Source organism: Mobula birostris, chromosome 4 (genome assembly GCF_030028105.1).
Source record: "Mobula birostris isolate sMobBir1 chromosome 4, sMobBir1.hap1, whole genome shotgun sequence".
Classification (NCBI taxonomy): Eukaryota; Metazoa; Chordata; class Chondrichthyes; order Myliobatiformes; family Myliobatidae; genus Mobula; species Mobula birostris.
Window position 1 is genome coordinate 107103920 of NC_092373.1, and position 17891 is coordinate 107121810.

General features: G+C 39.5%; 1 protein-coding gene across 10 annotated transcripts in view; it reads right to left on the reverse strand.

Annotated features, from left to right (window-relative positions):
- The window catches only part of LOC140196528 (protein transport protein Sec24B-like), a 231583-nt gene that overhangs the window by 175512 nt on the left and 38180 nt on the right, over window positions 1-17891 (reverse strand). The gene's annotated exons all lie outside the window — the stretch shown is intronic.

Here is a 17891-nt window from a genome sequence, read left to right on the forward strand (position 1 = left end):
GCCACCTAATCCTGCCAGCCTTGCCCTTAATTGAAACAGGAACATGCTGGCCCTGAACTTCTTTTATCACATTTTCCAGGTGCTCCTTTGCCTGCAACAACCTCTCAACTTTGGAGAATTCTGATCTACAATATCACTACCAGTAACACTATGCTTCCCCCAATTCAGACTTTAACTTGAAAACAAGTCCTATCTTTTCCATGATGAGTTTGAAATTAATAGCATTAGTTTAATAGTTCTATTTCCCCACTGACATATCAACCACTTGCACTGCCTCATTTCCTAAGAAGAAGCAGGATTCAGCTCCTTCTAGGTTAAGTCCATCTACATATTTCTTCAGCTTTTCCTGGACACTCAAATTCTGACCCATTTGATACCTTAGCACTAAGGGAATCCCAGTTAATAATTAGTAAAGATAAAATGACATAGTATTACAACCTTATTATTCCTTTCCCTCTGTATAATTTCCCTTCATATATGTTCTTCTAATTCCTGCTGACGAATGGGGAGCCTATAGTAAAAACCAGGGGTCCCCAAACTTTTGCACACCATGGACTGGTTTAATATTGACGATATTGAATTTTAAAACAAGACCAAGTAGAATGTAAAAAAGTACCAATTTCTTGATTACACCGAAAGCATTTATCGGATAGATTTGAATTTAATCTATTTATTTTTTGTGGTGTAATATATAATTGGTGTAAAAAATTATATTGTACTAATCTAAGTCTAACATTTATTGTATTTGTCATACTGTCAAGACAGAGTCTTGACCAATTTGTTTCATCAATATTAATATTCGGATCTGTTTCCCATTTTTGTTTTGACTTATAGATTCCTTGTTTAATTGTCTGTTCTTGAATCAAATTATACATACAAGAAATAAATTTTTTAATTTTCCCTTTTTGAATTAAAGTTTCAATTTCATTAGGTTTTGGCAAAAACATTACTGGAACTCAACTTCCACATAACCCTGCATTATTTCTATTAGGTGATATTGAAGGGATAAAGCCGAAACTTAAATTGAATAAATATCAGAAAGAATTTATAAAAATTGCATTGGCAGTAGCTAAGAAGACTATAGCAGTTACTTGGAAATCTGATTCGTGTTTAAGTATGAATCGTTGGAATAATGAAATGGCTAGTTCTGTTCCACTCAAAAAAATTACTTATAATTTTTTTTTAATCTTTTTATTGAATAAGTATACAAAAAGGTAAGCCATATAGGCACTAATACACTGTTAGAATATAATAAAACTACAGGAGATATTAATACAAAAGAAAATGATACAAACAATGTAATTTAAACATAATGTACCAAGGTAACATAATAGTATACTAATTTATATATATATATCAATAGAGAAAAGGAACAAAAAACCCCCAAAAAAAACCACCGTGCAAAGCAAAGCAATGGGCTAACTTGAAACCAAACAGAGTTAAAAAACTTAAAATCACGTCCTCAATCCCGACCTCCATTAAAAACAGTAAAAAAAACAAGAAGAGTATATATTACATTAAATGAAAATATTGAATAAAAGATCTCCAGGTCTGTTCAAATTTAAATGAGGAGTCATAAAGATTGCTTCTAATTTTCTCCAAATTCAAGCATAATATCGTCTGAGAAAACCAAAAAAAGGTAGTTGGAGCATTAAGCTCTTTCCAATGTTGTAAGATACATCTTTTCGCCATTAAAGTAAGAAATGCAATCATTCTACGGGCTGAAGGAGAAAGATTACTGGAAATTTTAGGTAGTCCAAAGATAGCAGTAATAGGGTGAGAAGAGATATCTATATTCAATATTAAAAATGTCTCTCCAAAAAGTTTCCAGAGTAGGACAAGACCAAAACATATGAGTTAAAGAGGCTATCTGCCCCGGACATCTATCACAAAAAGGATTAATATGAGAATAAAAGCGAGCTAATTTATCTTTGGACATATGTGCTCTATGAACAACTTTAAATTGAATTAGGGAATGTTTGGCACAGATAGAGGAAGTATTGACTAATTGTAAAATCTGCCCCCAGTCATCCACGGAAATGATAGACCCCAATTCCTGTTCCCAATCTACCCTAATCTTATCAAATGGAGCTTTCCTAAGTTTCATAATAATATTATAAATCATAGCCGATGCACCTTTCTGACATGGATTAAGGTTAATTATAGTATCTAAAATGTATGTAGGAGAAAGCATTGGAAAGGAAGAAAGTATAGTACTTAGGAAATTTCTAACTTGTAGATATCTAAAAAAATGTATTCTTGATAAATTATATTTATTAGATAATTGTTCAAAAGACATAAGAGAACCATCTAAAAATAAATCCAAAAACCGTGAAATACCCTTAGTCTTCCAAATTTGAAAAGCACGATCCGTAAAAGAGGGAGGAAAAAATATGTTACCTAAAGTAGGAATCGCTAGCCCAAATTGGTTAAGATCAAAAAATTTTCTGAATTGAAACAAAATACGTAAGGTATATTTAACTATCGGGTTAGACACCTGTTTAAGGCGTTTCAAATCAAAAGGAAGAGAGGAACCTAAAATAGAGCCAAGTGTATAACCCTGAACAGATTGTAATTCCAATGCTACCCATTTAGGAATGGATAGTATATCCTGGTCAAGTAACCAAAATTTCATATGTCGAATATTAATTGCCCAATAATAAAATCTAAAGTTAGGTAATGCTAAGCCTCCATCTCTCTTAGCTTTCTGTAAATGTATTTTACCCAGTCCCGGGTTTTTATTTTGCCAAATAAATGAAGAAATTTTGGAGTCAACTTTATCAAAAAAAGATTTTGGAACAAAAATTGGTAATGCCTGAAATATATATAAAAATTTTGGCAAAAAAAACATCTTAACTGCATTAATACGACCAATCAAAGTTAAATATAAAGGAAATCATTTAGATGAAAGTTGAATAATATGGTCAATTAATGGTAAAAAGTTAATCTTAAATAAATCTTTATATTTACAAGTAATTTTAACCCCAAGATATGAAAAATAATTATTAATCAATTTAAATGGAAAGTTATGATATAAGGGTTTATTAATCGGGAAAAGTTCACTCTTACTAAGATTTAATTTATAACCTGAAAAAAGACCAAATTGTGCTAATAGCTCTAAAACAGCAGGGATGGATTTTTGAGGATTAGAAATATATAAAAGTAAGTCATCAGCATAGAGTGATATTTTATGGGACTTTAAGCCCCGAATTATCCCAGTAATATTTGGAGATTCTCGAATGGCAATTGCAAGAGGTTCCAATGCAATATCAAATAATAAAGGACTAAGAGGACAACCTTGTCGAGTACCTCGAAAAAGAGGGAAAAAAGGTGAGCTTAGAGAGTTAGTACGGACCGAGGCCACAGGAGAATGATATAGCAGTTTAATCCAGGATATAAATTTCGAGCTAAAATTAAACATTTCAAGCACCTTAAATAAATAAGGCCATTCTACTCTATCAAAAGCTTTCTCAGCAGCTAAAGAGATAACACACTCAGGAACATTTTGTGAGGGGGTATAAACAATATTTAACAGTGTACGAATGATATAAAAAGAGTAACGACCTTTAATAAAACCCGTTTGGTCTTCCGAAATAATAAAAGGAAGTACTTTTTCTAATCTATTTGCTAATAAGTTAGAAAAAACTTTAGAATCAACATTTAATAAAGATATTGGTCTATAAGATGCACATTGAGCAGGATCTTTATCCTTCTTTAATATTAGAGAGATTGACGCTCTATTGAAAGATTCAGGAAGTTTACCAAGTTTTAATGAAGCCTCAAAAACCCTACAGAACCAAGGGATTAATGAAGGTGCAAAACATTTATAAAATTCTACGGTAAACCCATCAGGGCCAGGAGCCTTCCCCAAATTCATAGAGAAAGTAACATTCTTAATCTCATCCGTGGTAATGGGAGTATCTAACATAGAAGACATATCCTGTGAAATCTCAGGGAAGTCTAGATTATCTAAAAAATCATTCATATATTTAGAATCTCGAGGAGACTCTGATTGATATAAGAAAGAATAAAAATCACAGAAGGTTTGATTAATCCCCGCATGATCAAGTATCAGTCGGTCATTTTGGTTATAAATCTGATTACTTTGAGATTTAGCATAATTAGACTTCAGTTGATTTGCCAACAGTTTGCCAATTTTGTCACTGTGTACATAAAATTCACTTCTTGTTTTCTTTAATTGGTTTACAATCGAGGACGAAAGTAATAAACTGTGTTCCATTTGAAGTTCAGTTCTTTGTTTATATAACTCCTCAGAAGGAGCTATAACATATTTCTTATCAATTTCCTTAATCTTGTCCACAATTACCAACTCCTCCTGCTTCAGCTTCTTCCTCAAAGCAGCAGAATACGAGATAATCTGACCACGAATATAAGCTTTAAAAGTATCCCAAAGAATGTTCACAGAAATATCCTCTGTATAGTTAATTGTAAAGAAAAGATCAATCTGTTCATTCATAAAGTTAACGAAGTCCGAGTCCTGAAGCAACAGCGAATTAAAACGCCATTGTCTATTATTTTGTGTATTGGCCTGAATTTTAATAGAAAGCTTAAGTGGAGCATGATCCAAAATGGTTATAGAGTCATAATCACATTTAATCACTGAAGAAATAAGATGAGAATCAATAAAGAAATAATCAATTCTTGAATAGGAATGGTGAACATGTGAAAAAAAAAGAAAAATCTTTTTCCTGAGGATGCAAAAAACGCCAAATGTCCGTCGACCCAGAATCAGAGAGGAATAAATTAATCAAAGTTGCAGATTTATTAGGTAAGGTCCGTAGAGGAGCCAAACGGTCCAAAGCTGGAGATAAACAGGTATTAAGATCTCCGCCCCAGATCAATGAAAACTCATTCAAATTCGGGAACTGATTGAATAATGATTTATAAAATTCCGGACAGTCCATATTAGGAGCATAAACATTAACTAAAACTACCTTTTTATTAAATAGTAGACCACTAACCAATAGAAATCTACCATTCGGATCAGAAATAATATCATGTTGTATAAAAGTAACTGAGGAGTCTATAAAAATAGAGACGCCTCGAATCTTAGCATTGGAGTTCGAATGAAACTGTTGATCCTTCCAGAATTTAAAAAAACGTAGTCTGTCCCCCCTCTGCACATGGGTCTCTTGTAAAAATAAAATTTGTGCTTTAAGTCTCCGGAACACTTTAAAAACTTTTTTCCTTTTAATAGGATGATTAAGACCATTAGTATTCCAGGAGACAAAATTAATAATAGACTCCATAAACCCTAAAGTCAGGATTTTAGGAGGATTGACAATAGGCTCGACCCACGAACCCGGAAAGGGAACAGAACGGATAAGAGATACCGGGAAGAAGAACGCAACCAATACTTCAATAATGTACATAGCCCAAGAAGAAAGAAACTAAAACGTGAAGCCCCTCCCACCACCCCCCACCCCATGACCCCAAGGCTAAATCTAATGCAGACCAGCCCGAAAGAAGCAAGCACTAAAACTACCCCCATGACTTCCGGTATACGCTCCCTAAAAAAAGTGTAAATATAAAAAAGATCAGCTAATTATAAAACAGTAAAAGAATAAAAAAAGGTAACTCAATTAAAACAAACACATAATATAACAGAGTAAAAGCCAGAAAATATAAAAAAAACCGCAACAAACCCCAGACCCTATGAGTAAACAAAACAAAAAAAATGAGATTATTAACATAAACTAGTTATGAAAACCTACAAAACAAAGTAGATTTAAAAACTACAAAATTTAAGGCCACAAAGGAAATACATAAAATGACGGTGAGGAAATAACCACTCAGAATCCCCTGGGAAAAAGAAAGGAATGACGCAGTTAAAAAGAAAGTTTAGCAACCATATTAAATAATCAAAAATAAACTTTTCTGCCCATATAGGGCAAAAAAAAATTAAGACTGACAAATTCACAACCTCCGATCAACAGAGATAGTTAAAAATTACGATTAAGATGTTGAAGGTGAAAATTGATCCAGATAACTCTGGGCATCCGATGGAGATTCAAAAAAACGGAGGGCTCCATCCGACGTACGAATCCTTAGACGTGCAGGGTAAAGCAGCGCTGGTTTTAAATCCATCTTGTAGAGTTCGGACATCACAGATCTGTAACGAACCCGTTGATCCCGGATTGGTTTACTGAAATCCTCCACGAATCGGAATTTAAGATCCAGAAAATCAATGTAACCTTTAGATCGAACGAAACGAAACAGTTTCTCCTTGTCTTGAAAGTAATGAAAACGTAAAATGACATGTCGAGGTTTATCTGACCTAAGCGAGTATGATGGAACTCTGTGAACACGATCCAATAACGGTGGTTGGTCAGGAAATACAGTAGGAAATGCATCTTTTAAAAGTTGAGAAAAATACTTCATAGGGTTATCAGATTCAACAGCTTCACGCACCCCGATCATTCGAAGATTCTGCCGTCGCGTTCTGGTTTCTAAGTCAGAGTTTTTAAAGGTCAGAAAGTCGAGTTTCTTCTTCATTACATTAATTGTTTCTTCGATTTTCTCCATCTTGAGCTCACTTTGTTGCGTGGATTTTTGAAGATCAGATATAGCCGACTGATGTTCCGTAATAGATATTTGTATCTTCTCGATTGAATCGGCAATTTTCTGGAAACTAATTGAAATTTCCTCACGAATCAGCTCCGTAATAGAGGTTGAAATTTCCCTTTGAATTAGCTCCGATATAGCTTTCAACGTCACCGGTGGTTCAGTCGGAGGAAAATCGGTACCTTTCGGTCTACCCGGAGGTTTGTCGTCCTTCCCATTTTTTCCATTCTTAGACATAGCAGACCTTAAAAACATCCGATTATCGAAGAGCCCAATTTGTTTCAAAGTATTGTAAAAGTCGATGCCTTAATGGTTAATTAAAATATAGCTGATCATAAGAAGAAAAACTCAGAGGTAATGGAGCGAATCAAGAACGCGACTTCACTCCATGAGCGCTACCGGAAGTCCCCAAAAATTACTTATAATTTAAGAGATAAATATGTAACATTTCTGAATATTTGGCGCCCTTATTTACAAAAGATAGGATGGCATATTTAAGTGCTCCGATAAAGATCTTGTTCCCTTGGGGAAAGTAACGAATAAGTATACCAAATTTATTTTGAACTCCATGGAGCATGTGGAAACCTTCCAACACCCAGGCGGTTCTTCTTTTTTTTTCTTCTTCTTTTTTAGGTAGGACTATATATGGGGGGGGGGAGGGTTAAGGGGAGGGGGGAGGGTAGACACTATCTTTTCATGTGTTCATTTTGAAAATTCAATAAAAATTATATTAAAAAAAAATATATATTGACGATATTCTTGTGGACCAGCCAACGGGGGTGGGGGGGGTGTTCAAGTTCAACAGTGTGCGACAGGGAATGAGGAAAGATGCAGCTGACTCATACCGTTTCACATCGCCAAATCATATCGTTTCCTCGTGGCCCAGTAACATATCTTTGCGGCCTGGTACCAGTCCACGGCCCGTTGGGTTGGGGACCACTGGTATAAACCCTGCCCACCCCTCGAGATTCTATCCATATGACCTTTCCATTGCAGAATGACTAGGTACTGTCTTGACATTTGGTATCTCAACTCCACAATCAAGATTCACACCAACTTCAGTCATCAATTTACAGCACACCTATGCATACTCTGAGTGAACTTCAAGTCAGCTGCAACTACTTCACTGCAATATTAATGGGATTATAGCTTTGCATTAAACACTCCCCAGACCACACAGATCCACTAATAGCCAGTGCCCGCTACTTAAAGCATCCTCTGAAAACAAAAATCCACAATGAGACCACAAAAAACATGAAGCGCTTTCATGAGTCACCTTTCAGCAAAGGCAGCTATCAATGATGAAATTCACAGCATTCAATGTGACAGTACAGCCTTAGACCAACAGAAGAACACGCAAAAACCAGAACACTAAATTCAATATTGTGTCTATTGACCAAAAAATGCTGCAAACATTATACCCTCCCATATGCTCCAATGGCAAGCACAACTAAAAGTGGATCCCCTGAAGCATTAAGGAAGTACCATCAATGCTATTTCTCAAAAATCCTCCATATCGATTGCAGGAAGCAAATGTCAGTGTCCTCTCCAAGACCAACATCCACAGCATTGAGCCTCTGATCATACTCACTTTGCTTGTAGATCTGACACCAGACTCCCAAATCAAACACTTTACATGCTGCCACCAAGCAGGAGGTTTCCTCAGGAGAAAAAGAGAAAGACCTTTTCTGTGAAATTCATGGGAATTCTTAGTCAACAACTGCTCAAAATGGAGACTAGGCATCAAGGAAGTCTCTGAGCACCTCTAATTCATTCCATGGAAGCACTCAGAGGCATTGCAGAAGGCATGCACAATCTTCCAAAACAAAGTCCTAAGGTCCTAACCTTTCTCCCCTCCCCCCCCCTCCACCCCGCAGTACTATCTGTTCCACCTGTGGAAGATTCTTAAAGCTACCTCAGATCCCATAATACAGGAGTTGAAGTAAATATGCTCAATCACAAAGGCTGCATAATATAATTTCCAAATATATTCAGCAAGATGCCACATATCAAGTTACTTCAGAACAGCATATGGTGGGGATGGTAATATATTAACAAACCCCGAAGATAAGCAATAAACAGAAAACAGAATGGGATAAAAGGGCCATTTTCAAATTTGCAAGCTGAAGTTACAACTGGAGTGTCACATGAATGAATACTGCCGCTTTAACTATTCACAATTTCCATCATGACAGAAAAAGTCAAGCTCCTCTCATACCCATGATATTGGCAACACAAAGGTAAGCAGGAGATTGTGAATAGGACACAAAAGTGGCTGCAAAGAAACAGGTGAAATGAGTATGAAAGAGAAATGCATTTTAGTTATAATGTAGATAATTGAGAGGTTATGGATTTTAGTTGGAAGAACAGAAAAGCAAATGGCACAAAATAAACTAATGTATATTTATGAGGAGACAAGGCTGCTTTCGCATGCAAAAAACTAAGAGAACATGTAGGTACAGAAAGTAATAGATAGCAAAATGAATTGCTGGATTACACGTTCTCCCCAGTTTACAAACACCAGACTTACGGGCACCTTGTACATATGGACAAATGGTTGGGAGTCAGTGGGATGGATTTGCTAGCTAGTGTAGGGGGAGAGGGAACTTATGGGTGGGAGCAGGCATTTCCATATCTCTTCTCTCATCACCATATGTTCCCCACTGTCTTAAGCCACAACAAAGCTGGAAATGCTGAGCAGACTAACTCATTCACTGAGTAAAAGTGAGGCTGGATGGGGACTACACTTCTCTCACCTTCTCACTCTCCACACACCATTTTCTGTTTCTAACTTAAAGGTCTTTCTGATTGGCCTTTGCCATAACTACATAAAGTAAGACAGTACAGCATGGGCAAAGGCCTTTCAGCCCAAGATGTCTGTGGCAAGCATAATGTTGACTTAAACTGCGCATCTGCCTGCAAATGGTCAAAATCCCTCAATTTCCTACCTGTTCATATGCCTGTATAAATACTCTAAAATGTTGCGTTTATACCAGCTTCAGCCACCTCTCCTCGTAGAGCATTCCAGACACCCACCATAAACAAGAGAAAATCTGCAGATGCTGGAAATCCAAGCAACACACCCAAAACGCTGAAGGAACTCATCAGGCCAGGCAGCATCTATGGAAAAAAGTAAACTCAATGTTTCTTTGGCAGAACTGGAGAAAACAAGCTGAGGAGTAGATTTAAATGGTGGAGGGGAGGGGAGAGAGAACCACCAAGTGATAGGTGAAACCTGGAGGGGGAGGGATGAAGTAAGGAGCTGGGAAGCTGGTTGGTGAGATGAGGTGAGAGAGGGAAAAGGGAATAGGAAATGCGGGGGGGCGGGGGGGGGGGGAGAAGTGTTGGGGTGCATTACCGGATGTTTGAGAAATCGATGTTCATGCCATCAGATTGGAGGCTACCCAAATGGAATACATGGTGGTGTTCCTCCAACTGACATGTAGTCTCATTCACGACGGTGGAGGAGGCCATGGATGGATATATCAGAATGGGAATGGGAAGTGGAATTAAAATCGGTGGCCACTGGGAGATCCCGCTTGTTCTGGCTGACAGAGCGCAGATGTTTGGCGAAGCAGTCTCCCAATCTACGTCAGGTCTCACTGATGTTCAGGAGGCCACACCAGGAGCACTGAATACAGTAAATGACCCCAACAGACTCACAGGTGAAGTATTTGTGTTCAGTGCTCCCAGTGTAGCAAACACTTCTCCAGTCCTGCTGAAGGGTTTCAGCCCGAAACTTCGACTGCACTTTTTTCCATAGATGTTGCCTAGCCTGCTGAGTTCCTCTAGCATTTTGTATGTGTTGCTTAGATACCTACCACTTAGTAAGTTAAAAAAATGATTTGTAAATCTTTAAATTTCTCCTTCTCAAATTAAATCTATGTCTTCTTGCATTCAACATTTCCATTCTGGGAAAAAGACTGAATATTCACCCTCTCTATGCCTCTTAATACAAAATATTCTGCAGATGCTGGGGTCAAAGCAACACTCACAACACACACAACACACTGGAGGAACTCAGTAGGTTGGGCAGCATCCGTGGAAACGATCAGTCAATGTTTCGGGCCTACTTCGGGTCCCCCTATTCCTTCTTCACCTTTCCTGCCTATCCCCTCCCTGCTTCCCCTTCCCCTACCCCTTTATCTTTCCCCTTACTGGTTTTTCACCTGGAACCTACCAGCCTTCTCCTTCCTACCCTCCCCCCACCTTCTTTATAGGGCCTCTGCCCCTTCCCTCTTCAGTCCTGACGAAAGGTTCCGGCCCGAAACGTTGACCGATCATTTCCACGGATGCTGCCCAACCTGCTGAGTTCCTCCAGCGTGTTATGAGTGCTGCAATGCCTAATAATTAGATATATTTTTCAGTCAGTCTCCCCTCAATCTGTGCCTCTCCAGAAAAACAATCCAAGATTGTCCAATCTCTCCTTCTACCTAATACGTCCTAATCCAGGCAAAATCTCAATGTACTGTTTCAGCATCATTTCCAATGCTCCACAACCTTCCTGTAAAGATGTAACCAGGAAAATAAGTTTCAGGATAACAAGTTACCCATATTAGAGTGGATCAGGAAGAACAACACCTCTGCATATTCAGATTGATTTGAAATTATCCAGCTCAAACAGCTTTAAATGCAACACTTCTTGCCTGATTTAGTCTCTGACTAACAAGAGAATCAAGAGTTTATGGGAAACAGTCAAGAAAACAAAGCTGAGGCCAACTTTTTAATTGTTTCTGTAAATTGGAGTCAGAGTCATATAGAATGACAGGACAGAAACAGTCCACAAGATGTGGCTTAACCTGCTGAGTTCTTCCAAGGTTTTTACTGCTCTAGCGTGCAGCATCTGCAGTCTCTACAGAGAAATAGGCACAAAGGACAACCAGGTCTGTGCCAACCATCAAGGATCGATTTTTACAGTAATGCTACATTGACCCATTTTACCCTTCCCACATTCTCATCAATGCCAACCAAATTCTACCACTCACTGACACCCAACAATCTACAGTAGTTATTTAACCTACTAACAAATTGTTGAGATATGGGAAGAAATCAGAGTACTCAGAAGAGAACATGCAAACTCTACACTGTGACGAAAAACCAAAGTTATCAGAAGATTGATACTGATGAGAGAGATAAGGGAGACAATGGAGAAGCGTTCAAAATGTTAATGAGAGAGGAGAGAGAGGTAACGGAAAAGAAACACAATTAAGAGCATTGACAGACCGGTTGCTTTGAACCTGAACTGTTTGAAGTTTGATGGACAGGCGATACCCCAACAGGGGGATAAAAAGAACAGGTTCGCTGAGGCACGACACACCACGAGATCATGAGATACCGAGTCCCTGGAAAAGCAGTATGCCCCCACAAGTTGGTGAGAGTTTGGAGGTCCGATCGCGGGAACCGACCATAGACGCACAGGGTGAAAAGGTACGATCGGCAGGAACCTGGTGTGTGTGTCCGCCCTTGCCTGGGTGCCCGGTTCACCGCGGAAGAACGGTCGTATCCGGAATGGAGGGAATCACAGTCGGTGACCACGGAACACATAAGAGGGTTCGCCCGAAAGCTAACTGCGGAGAACATCAAGGTCTGTCTGAATCAGATTTGCATATTTCCTCTCTCTCTCCAACGGCACAACAGCGATTACTGCGAACTGTACTAAGCTGAATTGAACTCTGCGTCACTTGAGACTGATCATTTGACCCCCAGACTGCGATAGAGCTTGTTTGATTCCTATTACCCTAGTTCTGTGTACATGTGTGTTTATCATTGCTAACCTGTTGCATTTATGTCCTTACAATTAGAGTACTGTGTTACTTATTTCTTTAATAAAACTTTCTTAGTTCCAGTAATCCAGACTCCAGACTCCAACTAAGTGGTCCATTTCTGCTGGTTTGGCAACCCAGTTACGGGGTACGTAACAACAAAGACAGCACTAAAGGTCAGAACTGAACCCACGTGACTGGAATTGAGAGACTGCAGCTCTGGTCATTCCAGAAATCCATTGCCTTCTTAGTTGAAGCATTACTATTACAATGGTGATTTTTACTACTTCAGCATCCATTTTCTTTCAGGTAGAACAAAGACTGCCATTTATTTTCCTCAAGATCTAAAGTTTGTAATATACATGAATGTGACAATCTCATTCTGCGACAAAAGGACTTCAGGTATTAGTTACTAACAAGTGATGTTATTCCAGTCAAGATGGCACCTGCGTACATCACTTCTTCGGTTGATAGCTTATGGATAGATCATGAAACCATATATTTCACTTCTTTTACTTCTGTTTTTCATCTTGAATGTGATTATGGAACTGTTGTGCGAGCCCATGATTTGTAGTTTGGAGATCGTTTGGGTGATACAGCACTCTGCAGTCTCTGAGGAGATTCCGGGTGGCAGAAGCAGCATGCAGGAACCTCATGGCGAGAAGGCTGTGAGCCGACATTCGACTCCATTTTGACAAGTAAAGCTTCCCTTGTTTGCCGATTAAAGTGAAGAGGGAGATTAAAATGCTAGCCGGCTGCCTTTTTAAATTGTTGGGGGAATTGCTCTACTGCCGGAGAGAGGAGACCACCTTTTTATCGCTGGTGAAATCACCCTGCTATGGAGAGGGAGAACATTACCCAGGTTTTCTGTATTTTGGTATGGACTTGGACTATACACTTCTTTTCTGTCTTACAGTTTTTTTTATATTCTGCCTGTGTTTTTGACCGATCTTTCTCATGGTTTTGCATGTAGTGGAGGGGGATTTGAGAGTAGATGTGCCTGTTCCATTTTTGGTCATTTTTTTGTGCAGGGAGGATGATCATGCTACCATTCTTTTCTTTCGTGGTTTCATGACTATCTGGAGAAGAATTTCAGAGTTGTACACTTTGGTAATAAATTAACCTTGGAACCTTTATCAACTCTTCCAGGTTCCTAATACATCTGCAAATAATGTCTCATTATTTGCCACGAGTCAGCAAAGATTGTTGTTTCAGATATGGGCTGAGGTTTAAAAAAAATGTGGGTTGCTAATACTCAAATTCTGCTCTTGACAAGCTTTGAAAGTCAGAGGCTATAGCTAAGTAAGAGATGTTTTCAACCTACTTTTTGTAAAATGGTTGCTGATGCAATTTAATAGTGATTGCCCATAGTGAAGTAGTGCTACAACCAAGCATGAATCAAGGACAGGGCATTCAAATGAAGACAATCTAAAATGTGATTGCAATACATCAGTTCCAGCATTCAAGAGCTGAAATGCCCTCCAGCAGCAGTATGCTACTCATTCTGTACTACTTATGGAGTTTCTGCTTACAAGAACAAGATAACCTTTCCTACAACAAAACAAAGTCTGCAACAAATGGAAAACTCCACCATCTGCAAGGTTCCCTCCAAGATACACACATCACTCTAACTTGGAGTTGGGCAATCCACACCAGGGGTGCATAAAAAGAGTTGCTATTTAATCAAGATGGCAGTTGAGATTTTGAAGGCAGAGTTTCCACGGCAGATTTTCTGATTTGAAGAGTGACCAGGAAGCAAAAGGCAGTGCATAAAAAGAGCTACCTTTCAGTCAGGTCCACATTTAAGATTGGGAAGTTTTTAATTACCAGCAGAAGACAACCAAAAAATCATTAAGGTAAAGATGGAATACAAAAGTAAGCTAGCCAAGTTGGGTGTTTATTCTTTGGAGTGTAGAAGTTTGAGGGGGGGCTTGATAGAGGTGTTTAAAATTATGAGGGGGATAGATAGAGTTGACGTGGATAGGCTTTTTCCATTGAGAGTGGGGGAGATTCGAACAAGAGGACATGAGTTGAGAGTTAAAGGGCAAAAGTTTGGGGGTAAAATGAGGAGGAACTTCTTTACTCAGAGAGTAGTAGCTGTGTGGAACGAGCTTCCAGCAGAAGTGGTTGAGGCAGGTTTGATGTTGTCATTTAAAGTTAAATTGGATAGCTATATGGACAGGAGAGGAAAGGAATGGAGGGTTATGGGCTGAGTGCAGGTCGGTGGGACTTGGTGAGAGTAAGAGTTCAGCATGGACTAGAAGGGCCGAGATGGCCTGTTTCCGTGCTGTGATTGTTATAATATTAAAGAGGATACAAAAAGTTTCTTCAGATACATAAAGTGTAAAAGTGAGGCAAGAGTGGATATTGGACTTCTGGAAAACAATGTTGGAGAGGTAGTAATAGTGGACAAGAAAATGGCAGACAAACTGAAAAAGTATTTTGCTTCAGTCTTCATAGTGGAAGACACTAGCAGTATGGTGGAAGCTCCAGGGGTTATGATGTGCGTGAAGTTAGTATTACTAGAGGGAGGTTCTTGGAAAACGGAAACGCCTGAATGTAGTTAAGTTAGAAACAAGAGAAAGTCTGCAGATGCTGGAAATCCAAACAACACAGGACAGGTCCACTCCTGTTGAAGGATCTCTGCTCAAAATGTCGACAGTACTCTTTTCCATAGGTGCTGCCTGGCCTGCTGAGTTCCCCCAGCAATTTGTGTGTGAAGGTAGATAAGTTACCTGGACCAGATGGTGTACACCTCAGGGTTCTGAAAGGTTCCCACTGACTGGAAAACCGCAAATATCACTTCACTCTTCAAGAAGGCAGAGAGACAGAAGAGAGGGAATTATAGGCCAGTTAGTCTGATCTCAGCGGTTGGGAAGATGTTGGAGTTGATCATTAAGGATGTGGTTTCGGGGTATTTGGAGGGACATAATAAAAAAAGGCCATTTTTTCTCAAGAAAATCTCGCCTGACAAATCTCTTGGAATTATTTGAGAAGTAAAAGGCAGGATAGACAAAGGAGAATCAGTCGATATTGTGTACTTGGATTTTCAGAAGGCCTTTGACAAGGTGCCACACATGAGGCTGCTTAACAAGCTACAAGCCCATGGTAGTACAGGAGAGATTCTATCATGGACAAAGCTGTGGCTGACTGGCAGGATGCAAGAAGTGGGAATTAAGGGAGCTTTTCTGGTTGGCTGCTGGTGACTAGTGGTGTTCCACAGGGGTCTGTGTTGGGACCGATTTTTTTTACATTATATGTCAACGATTTGGATGATGGAATTGATGGGTTGGTTGCCAAGTTTGAAGATGATATGAAGATAGGTGGAGGAGCAGGTAGTTTTGAGGAAATAGGGAGGCTACAGAAGTGGCAGATGGAATACAGTGTTGGGAAGCGTACGGTCATACACATTGGTAGAAGAAATGAAAGGGTTGACTGTTTTCTAAATGGAGAGAAAATACAGAAATCTGAGCGTTTAACAGTCATCCCTCAGAAACTGGTGGGTAAACTGTCCTTTTGGATCTCAACATCTCTCTGTGTATATGATTCTTCTTGACAGAAAGCTGAGTCAGTCCATGTTAAGAGCCCCCCAGGACTGTGTGCTCAGCCCGCTGCTGACACATGACTGCACTGCCAGATCCCGTTCATACCAAATCATTAAGTTCACAGATGACAGAGCAGTAGTTGGCCTCATCAACAATGACAATGACACAGCTCAGAGAGGAGGTAGAGCAGCTGGTAGATTGGTGTGAGCACAACAACTTGAGTTTCAACATGGAGAAAACTAAAGAGATGACTGTCAACTTTAGGAAGGTGCAGGCTGACTACTCCTCACTGCACATAAACAGCTCTTCCATGGACGGAGTTAGCAGCACCAAGTTTCTGGGATGCCCATAATTAACCATCTCACCTCATTCCTCAATACCACTCTTTAGTCAAAAAAGCACAGCAGTGTCTCCTCTTCCTGAGGAGAGTGAAGCAAGCAAGGCTCTCCCCCTATTGGTCAACATTCTAACCAATTTTTAAAGGAGCACCAATGAGAGTGTCCTGAGCAGCTACATCACTATCTAGTCTGGGAATTGCAAGACACTTGACTGCAAGACCCTTCAAAGGATTGTGAGGACTGCAGAGATGATCATTGGGGTCGCTCTTACACCCATCAGAGATATTTATCAGCAGTACGTTCACAATGCCCTTAGCACTGTTCACGATCTTTCCCAACCGTCCAACATCTTTGAACAACGCCCCCCGCCACACCATCAGGAAGGAGGTACTGCAGCATTAGAATAAGACCATAAGACAAAGGAGCAGAAGTCAGCTATTCGGCCCATCGAGTCTGCTCCGCCATTTTATCATGAGCTGATCCATTCTCCCATTTAGTCCACTCCCCCGCTTTCTCACCATAACTTTCTCCCATTTAGTCCACTCCCCCGCTTTCTCACCTGGCTACTCAGATACCTATCAATCTCTGCCTTAAATACATCCAATGACTTGGCCTCCACTGCCGTCTGTGGCAACAAATTCCACAGATTCACCACCCTCTGGCTAAAAAAATAAGGATGGGAAACAGCCTCATTCTCCCAGGTCATGAGATACTGAACTCACTGCTACCAATCAGGTCTCATCAGATACGAGGCACCAGAAACATTATACAGTTTACTTTTTAAACTTGTGCCGTAAATGCAACTTATTATTTGTTAATTTATTTGTAGTAATATTACTTTATGTGCTGTGTGTGAGTTATACAAGCTGCGTTGTGCACCTTGGTCCAGAGGAACATTGTTTTGCTTTGTGGTATATATGCACTGTATATGTTTGAACGACAATAAACTTGAACTTGAACAGTTCAAAGCAGTAATTTACAACTACCGTATGAAGATCAATTTGGGATGAGCAATTAATACTGGTTTTGCTTGCACCACTGAGATCCCAAAAATACATCTGAAATATTGGTACGACAATTAAAAGTTAACCTTCAAATTCAGTGTGTATGAACAGCATAACCAAATGCATTGCTTTGGCTGACCACTTGCAGAACTTGGCCTTCCTTTGGCAGTACCAGTTTAGTCTAAACCAAATCATTAATAGTTTCTTTCTTTTTGTTTTGGCGTGTGCGTGCGTGCATGTTTGTCTGTGCATGTGTATGTGCGTCTGTGCATCCGTGCGTGTGCGCGATGATGTCTTTTTATTTCAAGCCTTTACAAGGCGCGGAGCAAGAGAGAGACTGTGTGGCGCGCCACTCCTCACCGAGACATTTTCGCAGAAATTTTCCCTTTTATTTTACGAGGTCGAGTTGCAATCTCGACACCCAACCCGGTACGGATGGAAAGCGTACTTCGGGAGCAGCCTCGATTGGATTCAAACCCAGGAACCTCCGTTGATGTCATTGTGCCACCAGCCAGCCCATCATTAATAGTGGGGTGAAGAAAAAAACATTTTGCAAGCACAATCTCCAGTCCAAACGAACATAAAGAATGCCCAACAGATTTGTGAAAAGGGGAATTTCCATATTTCACTCCACAAAACTTAATCTGATTTATATAT